Raw genomic sequence first — 12,396 nt, forward strand, 5'->3', positions numbered from 1 at the left:
ATTAGTAATAGTTAATTTATTAAAATTGGTGGAGCCGAGGGTACACAAGCGATTAACGCAAATCATTAAGCGTATAAGCGACCGTAAGCGACCGTTAGGGTATGAGTGAGTTTTGACTAGTTTCTTAAGCAACCGTGGTCTAATTCCGAATTATGTTGTCGTTCATAGGTTACCGGACCCACTCTAAGCTTAAGTCTACCCCGGAACACTCAGAGAAGTTTTCTACCTGTTATACTGTTGTTGTGATATAAATATATATATGCATTATCTTGTGATAAGTGCATGATTGTCATTAACAAATCTTGTAATATATTGGAGCATGTCAATATGATATATATATGCATGCCTGTTTCGTAATCTTGATATCTCATTGTTGATTCAATTGATTATGAACTACATAATACCTATGCTAGAGATAAGCAGTACTTGCGTATACCCTTAGTATAGGGGACCCAGAGTTGGACATTTTTTCAAACCGGGAGGCGATGTTCCCGGGTATATTATATATATATATATAGTTTTCAAAAATATTAATTAAATAAGGTTTATTCGATAGTTTTATATTATAAGTGAATATTATATTTTTAAATATTCATTTAAGATTCCTATTACGATCAAAGACTAGTTTAATTATTTGAATAAGGTTTCCACTTATGAAACTTATTTTATTTCTATTAATAAATGAATATTAGTCTGAATATTCATTCGAGGACTTATGACTCCGCTTACTTTATTAAATGAATATTAGTGTGAATATTCATTCGAGGACTTGTGACTCCGCTTATTTTATTTAATGAATATTAGTCTGAATATTCATTCGAGGACTTATGACTCCACTTATTTTATTTAATGAATATTAATCTGAATATTCGTTCGAGGACTTATGACTCCGCTTATTTTATTTAATGAATATTAGTTTGAATATTCATTTGAGGACTTTTGACTCCGTTTATTTTATTAAATAATATTCTTTATTTTCTTAAAGAATAATGTGTCAATATTCGCCAAGTATTCGGAAAATGATTGATACTATCAAATCATTCTTACTTTAAATATTTCCAGAAATTATTTTCAAACTTTATCAAAACAATTTTTGAAAGTTAGAGCGGATCCCAAAACTCATTTTCAAATTTAAGATCTTCCTTTCGAAGGGGATTTAAATACTCGCTCAAAAATATGAGGGAACCGGCTCCGTGATAAAAGAGTTTTTGATTACTTACCCAACACTCGGGAAGTAAAATTCTTGGAATAAGTTAATCCATTAACAGGAATCACCTGGGAAATATCGGTGAGTTTTTCTTTCCAACTAGATGCGACTTCTTGGTGAAGTCGTATCAACAAGTTCCTACTTGGGGAAAGGGGATACGAGCTTTACGTTTCAGAGTCATGAATTTCATCTGAACTAGTAGTGGCGTAAGTGGTCGAGTGGCGCTGGCCTAGCCTTATTTATTGGCCCAAATGGCCCAGAAGTTCCGCTAAGACGGTCCATTCCTTAGGAGTCCAGCGTTCGGTCAACAAGTAAATCCGACTGTTCTCCTCTACATGTAGAAAATTGTGGGGTTGCACTACTGCGAATGATCATCGTGAGTGGTCTTCCTGGCGCGGAAAACTCCCGTAATGAGTTCATCATCCAGTTGGATTGTTAGGCCACACAACACTATAGAAGGGGGTTGAATATAGTGTTTATACAATTAAATCGATTTATCAACACAAGTATGTAACAGTAATCAAATTTATTCAATATAATAAACTCTGTTACAATAGAACAGTTGTTCTGTCTCAGTGATGAACAATATCACTAAGAGCTGCTAGGTTACAATGTATAATCTTCTCCATAATGATAACACATATAGTGTAAACCCTAAGCTGTGTTCATATAGTACGCAGTTACAAGATATCTTCTAATTGATATGGAATATAATTCCGTCTCCTAAAATATATCAATCAGATATCTTCTACGAGTCTTCTAGTCCTCTAACTCTTAATGCATATCTTCTTTTGTTTTAGTCCAGATCTTCTCCTGTAAATCAACCGCATTCCTTATCTGAAGTCTTCCCGCACTTAAGTCCTGGTATATATCTTCTGATACCTTAAGTTCTGATATTAAGTTCTGATTTCAGTAAGTTTTGATTTCAGTAAGTTCTGATTTCTAGTAAGTCCTGATAAGTCCTGTTGTTAGGTCCTGAAAACTAAACAAAAATTAGATTAGACATGACATCTCAAATATATCTAACAATCTCCCCCAACTTGTAAATTATGAAAACTATACAAGTTAATAGATTTGATGATGTCAAAAACATTTAAGTACAAATGCAATGAGAGTTTAATTAGACAACTAACTACAATTTACAGTCCTTGTAGCTTTTACCAAATTTACTGAGTCAATCTGAATCCAAAGTGATTCTTGACAAAGTTTGATATCAACTTTTCTTCTGCATTCCTCAGGACTTGAGATAGTGTAGCTTTGACTTGTTTCAATTCTTCACCCTGACTTCCAATCTGGTAGATTGCAGTCCTAAGTGTCGAGATATGATTTATTTCTAAACCATCACCAAGTCTGATCACCCTTGGATGAGAAGAGTCTTCATTGTAGCACAAACATTTCTCTTTCATAATTACTTCAAGTTTAGCAGAATCCTTCTCCATTGGAATTTCACTTCCATCATCTTCAACTATATTAGGAATGAATTCTGTAACCCTTGATCCAGAAATTCTTGATTTATCCCTTATGGTCTTCATGATGAAATTTGACCATCTCCTGGTAAGCTCAGACTTTATCTCTAAAAGATAATGAAAGAATTGAAGTTCTTTCATATATTTGTTCAGCACATCTGATTCTAACATTTGATATGTTCTTCCATCTTTAAGAAATAGAATCAAATTTTCTTTGACATTATGCTTATTATGAGCATCCAGTACCACTTAAACAGATATAACTTTATCAAGGTGTTTCTGTGTAACTTCTTCAAGAGGTTTTTCAGTCAATAAGAATGGATCTCTAGTAAGCACTTCAACTCCTGTCTTGATTTTGGCTTCATCAGAACCTAGTCCAGCTCTGTCTCTTGCTTCTCTGGCTTTTAATCCAATAGTCATGAAATCAGATAGCAACTGGCTTTTCTTAGGATCTGATGGATTAACATTCTTCCATATGAGTTTTCTCTTATCACTAAATGTCAATTTATTCAAATCAACTTGAGCACTGTTAGAGGTTGATGTCTTGATGACTTGATCAGGATTTGCTGTTTCTTCTATAGCTTGATGTTCTTCATTCTGAACAACTTGAGCTGTGTTAGAGGTTGTTTTAGATTCTTCAGTTATCTTCCTTCTCTTCAGAGTTTGAACAGTTTCATCTACTACAGCAGCATCATCAAATACTTGAACCAGTTTGCATACAGGTTTCATCAGGATTTGAGGAATCTTCATCTCCTGTGGCTTTGTTGGTTCATCAATTTTTCCTTTCCCCTTATCTTTGGGATCAGTTTCAACTTGTGATCTTATCTTGGGCTTTGAAGCCTCAGAATTTGACTTTTCCTTGATCACAATGCCTTTTGGGTTATGCCTTGGAGGTTTCTTTGCATCAGAAGCTTTAGACTTAAGATTTGTCTTCTCAACTGCAAATCTAGCTTCTTCCTCCTTTAAAGTCTCTAAATCCATTCCAGGATTATGTTTGAGAAATAATCTTCTATCAATTTCTTCATCAAGTGTCTGAATTTTAGGATCTTTGTAGTAGACAGTAGTCTCCATTCCTTTGAGCTTCAGAGTTTGCAAAAACTTCTGAGAGTCTTTACTTCCTCCTTGAATCAGAACATCAGAATTTGATATCAGATTTTGAGCATCTACAGCTTCAGAACTTGTCTTCTTCTGTATAGAAGATTTTCTAGCATCAGAAATTAGTTTCCTTGAAGAAACTATGCTGCTTTGCCCTTGACCTTGACCCTTTCCCTTGCTAAGGTTTCCCTGGTCATCCTCATTGTCATCCTTTTTCTTCAGAATTTGACTAGTTGAGCATTTGGACTTAACTACCTTCTCCCCCTTTTTGGCATCATCTGGTAGTAGGAGAGAGAGAAGAAGTTCTACTGAAGATTGAATTTCATTCAGTTGAGCTTGTTGAGAGGCTTGATTCTTCAGGACCTAAGTAATTTGGGCCTGTTGCTTTTCTTGAACCTTCTCAACAACTTCAATTTTCTCTGTATAGGTCTTATAAAACCTCTTTGTGTCTATCTTGATCTCCATTTCCAGCTTATCAGCTTTTTCAAGAAGTTTGTCAACTTTTACATGAGTTGTGGAGTGCAGACCTTGAAGATGTTTAGTACTTAGAGCTGTGCCTTTGAGTTGTGTCTTGAAATCAGAGTTTGTTAACAACTCATCAGCTTTAGCAATATGCTCTGTCAGAACTTTTGAGCTTGAAATGAAATCAGATTCATTCCACTTCTTGGTCCACTCAACCCCTCTGTGAGTTTCTTCCCAAGGAACAAGAGCTTCTTTTTCAACAAACTTTTAAATCAATGCCTCCTTTCCAAGAATGGGAGCATTTACTGGAGCACTGTCTCCAGAACTTGCTAACATCTCCTCATCTTCTGATAACACCAGAGTTTGTGTAACTGAAGGAGATGTTGTAGCAGCTTCATCTAAATTTTGATCTTCAGGTTCCAGATCCAGAATTGGTGTAGATGGTAACTCAGCCTGTAAGATTGGAGAATTAACAGTAGATGGCTGAGCTGCAGTTGGAGCTTCCAGATAGAGCACGGTTGGAATGTTCAGCCTGTGGATGTCAATTTCAGGACTTAATCCTGAATCTTCAACTGTTGTTTCTTTAACTGGAGAGACAGGAGGTGTAATTACTATTTCTAGAACAGTGTCTTTAGCTTGAAGTGGGGAGGGCAAAGCTTCAATTACAACAGGTTCTGATGAGATCAGAGATTCCTGATCCCCTTTCTCAGCTTCTTGAGTATCCTTAGAATGAGGTTGTGCCAAATGCCTTCCTGCTCTCTGTTTCTTTGATCTCCTGGATAGTGAAGGAGTTGCTTGAGCAGCATCAGAACTTATAGTTCTTTTCCTCTTCAAAATATCTGAACCTTCAGCTTCAGTCTTTTTCTGATGGGTTGACGCTTCAGCTTCTACTGTCACAGGTTCTGATACATGAACCTGGACTTGCTCATCTTCTTCATCAGACTCATCCCTTAGTATCATCCTTTTTCTCCTTGGTGGAGATTTAGGAACTGATTTTGCTCTTGAAGGTTTGGGTCTTGATGTTGTAGCAGATGGTTGTGGGTGAGAGGATTGTGCTGGTTTGAAATATGTTCTGATGGTAGGTTGTGGTTGTGGTTGAGAAGTTTGAGCTATTTGTGTAGTGGTTGTAGGTGCTGATGGAGGTTGGGATGGTTGAACATCAGGATATATGGTAGTATAGGTGTTTGGATCAGAGTTTACTAAGACCTGTTTGACTGATTGAGGAATTTGGAGGGGTCTTAGTACAGTCTTCTTATTATCAGTAGATAATAAGTCAGTGAAAGCCCTTTTTGCAAGTTTAAAGGGTTCAATTGTCTCACTAAAATTCTGAGGTGCATCAGAACAACATAAACTGTATATAAGCTGACAGAATCTAGCAAAATAAACTGTGTTTTTATCTTCTGTCATCCTATCACCTATGAAACCTAAAATAGCACTTGCATAATCAAAATGTGTTTGATTCAAGAGAGCATACCCGATTTGCTGACTCATTATGGGTATAGCATCAAAGTTGGAGCACTTGTTGGCAAAAGCTTTTGCAATGCAGTCAAAGAAAAAACTCCACTCCTTCCTGATGTGGGGTCTTTTCAATTGTCCCAGCTTTGCCAAAGACTTTTCATAGCCCAGATTTGCCATCATTTGCTGAAGGGCCGGCTCCTCAACTGATGAACTGAAAGTGCGGTCTTCTAGCAAATGTAGTGCTTGTCGAACAGTTGACAAAGTCACCACATGCTCATCCTCCCCTGTTGTAAATATGATGCTTGGGGACCCATTTGCACCACCATCATCATATACTCCTGACCTCCAAAACTCCGGAATTTTGCTTCCCTGGGAGAGCCTGGGGTTGGGTCAATGCATAGCCAATTTCACTTCGAGATAGAAAATCTTGGATGAAGTGAAGTTCTGATGGAGCCTCATCCTTGGAAAGAATAGCCATGTAGTTATTAGGAAAAAACTTGGCTCCATCATAGATTAGATCTTTGGGTGCCATTTCTGTAGAGAAATAAGTGAGAAAATGTTTGTTTGCAAGGTGTTTGATAAAATGCCTGTAAGGAAAATGGCTTCAGAAAATATTAGAGAGAGAATAAAAGAGATTAGAGAATAAGAAAAGTAGGTAAAAGATTGTAAAATCTTTTAACTCCCATATATATACTCTCTCCACTCAACAGCTCTTTTTGGAAGTAAAACAGACACGTTACACATGTCAGCCAGTAAATAGTTAAAGCAGTAGTTAGTGGGCACGAGAAATAAGCAGTAATTATTGTGCACATGCAGTTGTCATGGCAAACACGTTTCCCACTAACCAAATGATTATGACTGTTTTTGTATCACTTAATTATTTTATGATAAAATATGACCGTTACAGTAAGACCACAAATAAGTCAAGTAAATAAATAATGCCACATAAGCATCAGAGTTTCCATCAGGATTTGCATCAGAACTTGACTATTATCAGAATTTAATAGTCATCAGAATATGGCTTCTGTACTCAAAAAGTGAATGTCTATTTCTGTGATTCTTCATACAAATACTGACTTGTTTCTTCAGAGTTTAATTATCAGAACTTTTATCAGAACTTGTTCTCAGAATTTATGCAAATAATACTTAACTATTTGTCAGAAATAACTTGATCACCACAGTAATTTTCATCATTCATATGAAGTGAGAGTGTGTGCATTTGCAAATGATCAGATAAAGATTAAATTTTGATAAATTTCAGTATATCTTAGAAATTAGGCATATAAGAAAAGTGCTTAAAATCTGTCTTTAATTTTGAAGTCTACTATAGAATAAATTTATACAAGAGTCCACTTCAACTGTCTGTGCTCATTTTATGCATCTTTTGACATTCTTTTTACAGTGGCTTCTCAGTGTAAGTGAGTTACAACTGCTTATCAGAATTTATGCTATTATCAGAGTATTTATCCAGTAACAGAGAATGTGAAAAGTAACCAAGAAAAAATATTTGCTTTTCTAATGCATATAACTTAATACCAACAATGCACTTGGGTCTTCCCTTTCACATATTGACTCTAGATCTCAAAGGAGTACCTGACTTCAATTTCGTTTCTTTTCTTTTCTTCAGATAAGTAAGGCTTAACAAGTATGTAGTTCATCCTTAAGATTTACTGACATCAGAATTTGACAGATAAGAAGCAAAAATCTAGTTTGTGACTTAGTAATAAGATACACAAAGTAAATTTGACTAAGCTCAAAATCAGAATTTTCTTGTGTAATTGATTTCCACATAAACAACTAATTCAAACATGGGATTTCTAGCATGTTAAAGACTACTAGGTCAGCATCTAGTACAGTAATCCTCATTGGATTGAATAGTCACAAAACATTCAAAATACTATCAGAGTATATATAATCACATCTAGTAATAATTAGTATTTAAAATATTACAGTTTAAGTACAGATTACATGGAGATAAGACAAACTGTAAATACTGATCATAAAGTCTGATGCATGAGAACAAAACTAAGCATATTTTGAGAAAGAACCTGAAACCATTCCAAGTTCATTTACCAGTCTTGTAAAAGTAGCTTCACATAGTGGTTTGGTGAAGATATATGCTAGTTGTTGATCTGTTGGAACAAAATGCAATTCCACTGTACTTTCCATCACATGTTCCCTTATAAAATGGTACATAATATTGATGTGCTTTGTCATTGAGTGTTGAACTGGATTACCTGTCATAGCAATAGCACTTTCATTATCACAGTAAATGGGTATTTTTGAAAATTCTAACCCATAGTCCAGTAACTGATTCTTCATCCAAAGAATATGTGCACAACATCTTCATGAAACAATATATTCTGCTTCTGCAGTTGATGTGAAAAATGATTTTTGTTTCTTGCTAAATCAAAAAACCAATCTGCCTCCAAGAAATTGGCATCTTCCACTAGTGCTTTTCCTGTCTATTTTGCATCCTGCAAAATCTGCATCTGAGTAACCTATTAGCTTAAAATCTGATTCTCTAGGATACCACAATCCTAGATCAGCTGTACCCTTGAGGTACTTGAAAATGCTTTTCACAGCTATTAGATGAGGTTCTCGTGGATCAGCCTGAAATATTGCACAAAGACAGGTAGCATACATGATATCAGGTCTACTTGCAGTTAAATAGAGTAAAGAGCCAATCATACCTCTGTAGTTAGTAATATCTACTGGTGCTTCAGTATCTTTATCTAACTTGGTTGCAGTGGCCATGGGAGTGGATGCAGTTGAACAGTCTTGCATTTCAAATTTCTTGAGTAAATTTCTGGTGTACTTGGATTGATTTATGAAAGTACCTTCTTCATTTTGCTTGAATTGAAGTCCCAGAAAATAGCTAAGTTCTCCCATCATACTCATTTGATATCTTGACTGCATTAGCTTTGCAAACCTTTCACAGAGTTTGGCATTTGTAGAACCAAAGATGATATCATCAACATATATCTATACCAAAAGTAAGTCCTTTCCATTGTTCAGGTAGAATAGTGTTTTATAAATTGTGCCTTTGTGAAATCCACTTTCCACAAGGAATTGAGCTAGAGTCTCATACCATGCTCTTGGAGCTTGCTTAAGGCCATAAAGTGCTTTGTCAAGTTTGTAGACATGATTTGGAAATTTTGGATCTACAAATCCTGGAGGTTGTTCAACATATACCTCTTCTTCCAATTCTCCATTGAGAAAATCACTTTTCACATCCATTTGAAAGAATTTAAACTTTTTGTGAGCAGCATAAGCCAAAAATATTCTCATGGCTTCCAATCTAGCAATTGGAGCAAATGTTTCATCATAGTTAATACCCTCCTGTTGAGAGTAACCTTTAGCAACCAGCCTTGCTTTGTTTCTTGTAATTATGCCATCACTGTCAGTTTTGATTCTGAACACCCATTGTGTGCCAACAATGGATCTATTCTTTGGTCTTGGCACTAGGGTCCAGACTTTATTTCTTTCAAATTCATTTAACTATTCCTGCATTGCTTGCACCCGATCAACATCTTAAAGAGCTTCTTCCACTTTCTTTGGTTTAGTCTGAGATAGAAAGGAATGATAGAGACATTCATTTGATGTTGCAGTTCTAGTTCTGACACCTGCTTCAGGATCTCCAATTATTAAGTCAGGTGTATGTGCTTTAGTCCACTTCCTTTCAGATGGAAGTTGTTCTCTAGAATTGGATCCTCCCTATGATCCATTTTGTCTCCATCTGTATTTTCTGATTCTCCCCATGTAGTTATGCTCTCTGAGACTTCAGAATTTGAGTTGGATCCTTCAGGATTTGAAGAATCAGAGTTTTCAGAATTATCAGAATTTGGCTCATCAGAACTTGAAGATCCAGTGACAGGTTCTGATGCTTCTTGAGAGTCTAGAGTTGTGGTAGGATCTTCAGCTTGCTCCCCCTGAACAGGTGCATTTTCCCTTGGAGTAGTTACCACAGTTTCAATGACATCAGAATTTAACTCGTCAAAATTTACAGGATCAGGATTTAAGCCATCAGACTTTACAGAATCAGAATTTAAATCTTCCTTTTCAAATCTCAGCTGATCATGATCATTGAAATCTTCAAGTTCAGTAATCTTTTTATCATCAAAAGATACATTGATAGATTCCATGACAACCCTTGTTCTTAAATTGTAGACTCTGAAGGCTTTTGTGGAAAGTGGATATCCAACAAAAATTCCTTCATCAGCTTTTAGATCAAAATTTGACAGCTATTCAGGATGAGTCTTAAGAACAAAACACTTACATCCAAATACATGAAAGTATTTCAGATTTGGCTACTTTTTCTTCACCATCTCATATGGTATTTTTCCATGCTTATTTATGAGTGTAGCATTCTATGTAAAATAAGTAGTCTGCACAGCTTCAACCCAAAAGTAGGTTGGTAGCTTTGCTTCATCAAGCATAGTTCGTGCAGCTTCAATGCGAGTCCCGTTCTTTCTTTCTACAACTCCATTTTGCTGTGGAGTTCCAGGTGTAGAAAATTCCTGCTTAATTCCATGCTCTTTGCAGAACTCTTTCATGATTGAATTCTTGAACTCAGTGCCATTATCAGTTCTTATTATTTTGACAGAATCTTTGACCAATTTATCCAGCTGTCTGACATGATCAGTTAGAGTAGATGCAGTTTCATTCTTCTTGTGCAAGAAATACACCCAAGTGTACCTTGTGAACTCATCCACTATAACCATAACATATTTCTTCTTTGCAATAGACATGACATTGACTGGACCAAATAGATCAATATACAGTAGGTGATAAGGCTCAAGAATTGAGGATTCAGTTTTGCTCTTGAATGAAGATTTTCTCTTATTTTTGCCTTTTGACATGAATCACAAAGGCCTTCAGGAGCAAATACTGATTTTGGCATTCCTCTCATAAGATCTTTCTTTACTAGCTCATTTATATTGTTGAAATTTAAATGAGAGAGTCTTTTGTGCCAATTCCAGCTTTCTTTAATTGATGCTCTACTCAACAGACAGATTGCAGAACCATCAGAGTTTTTTGAAAGTCTTGCTTCATATATGTTACCATGCCTGTAACCTTTCAGAACTACTTTGCCTGTAGAATTACTTACAACTTCATAGTGTTCTTCAAAGAAATCCATATGATAACCTCTGTCATAGATTTGACTCACACTTAGCAGATTGTGTTTAAGTCCTGAGACAAGAGCTACTGATTCAATGATGACATTCCCAAGATTGATATTGCCATATCCCAGAGTTTTTCCCATGTTGCCATCTCCATAAGAAACTCCTAGGTCAGCTTTCTCCATAAAGTTTATACTAGAGTTTATGCTAACATTCTATTTATCAGAGTTTATATCAGACTTTGCATCAGACTTTATACTAGAAGGAATTAAAGTAACTTTCTTCAAAGAAGGTTTTATGTGATAATAATCATAGTACACACTATGATATTCCTTACACGTATAAATGGAATGCCATAAACTACCATAATAAAAACAAGGATTTTATGGTTTAAACCCAACAGACTGACTCTTAACTCCTGATTTAGGAGGTAAAGAGTTTATATCTTTATTTATCCTGCAAAAAGAAGCAAGATGGTTAGAGTTTCCACAATTATAGCATTTCTTTCTAGGAGCATTAGGAACAGACATATAATTATTGCTTTTATTCACACCTTTCTTTCTATTCCTAGTTTTCCTAGCTTCCTTCACCTTGTTCACATTTCTAATCTCTTTCAGCTTATGCTTAAGCTGCTTCTTTGTCATTAAACCTATGTTTACTGAAGCTGGTTTATCCTGTTTCAATTTATCAGAAGTTGACTTTTCTTTGACTTCTGTTTTAGAATCATTCATCTTTTCAGAATCAGACTTTACAGTTTTTGCTACAAACTTAACATGATTAACTTTAGGCTTTTCAGCTTTCTTGGTAAAGTTTGGTTTAGATGACATAGTTTCCTTTTCTTCTTTATTATCTTCATAACCTAAGCCCTCTTTCCAGTTTCCACTACTTAGTATATTCTGAGTTGTTCTGCCAGAGTTAGTCCAAGTTTTGATGATTTCTCTTTCCTTTTCTAATTCATATTTTTAAGAGATTTATTCAGTTTTAGCATTTTATCTCTAACATACGAAGCATCATCTCTTTCTTTCTGAGTTTGATGGAACTAACTAACTTTTTTTCAGATGTTAATCTTTCACATGTTAAAGTCTGATCTCTAAAACTAATGAACATGGTTTTAAGATTTAATCTCAACTCAGTAATATCATCAGTATGAAAGACATAAGTTGTTTGAGGTACCTTCAATTCAGCAGTTTCAGGATTGCTATCAGCATTTGCCATCAAGGCATAATTCTCCTCATATTTAGAATCTGAAGTATATGTCCATCTTTTCTTCTTTGTGATAAGTGCCTTGCTTTTGTCACTTTTTCCTTTCTTGTAGTCATGAGATATGTGGCCTCTTTTACCACAATTTTAGCATTCGATACTTGAGTTGTCTCCTCTGTCAGACTTTCTTCCTTTGCCTTCAGACTTTCTGAACCCTTTCTTATCAGAACTTCCACTTTTCCTGGAAAACTTCTTGCCTTTTCTGAATTTCCCGTAGGCTATCTTTGTGATACCCTTCACCATAAGAGCACACAATTTCATCATCTCTTCATCAACATCCATTTCAGGTAAACTTTCAGTTTTTGAATCATCATCATCAGAATAT

The sequence above is a fragment of the Apium graveolens genome, chromosome 9 (assembly GCF_009905375.1).
Source record: "Apium graveolens cultivar Ventura chromosome 9, ASM990537v1, whole genome shotgun sequence".
NCBI classification, from domain to species: domain Eukaryota; kingdom Viridiplantae; phylum Streptophyta; class Magnoliopsida; order Apiales; family Apiaceae; genus Apium; species Apium graveolens.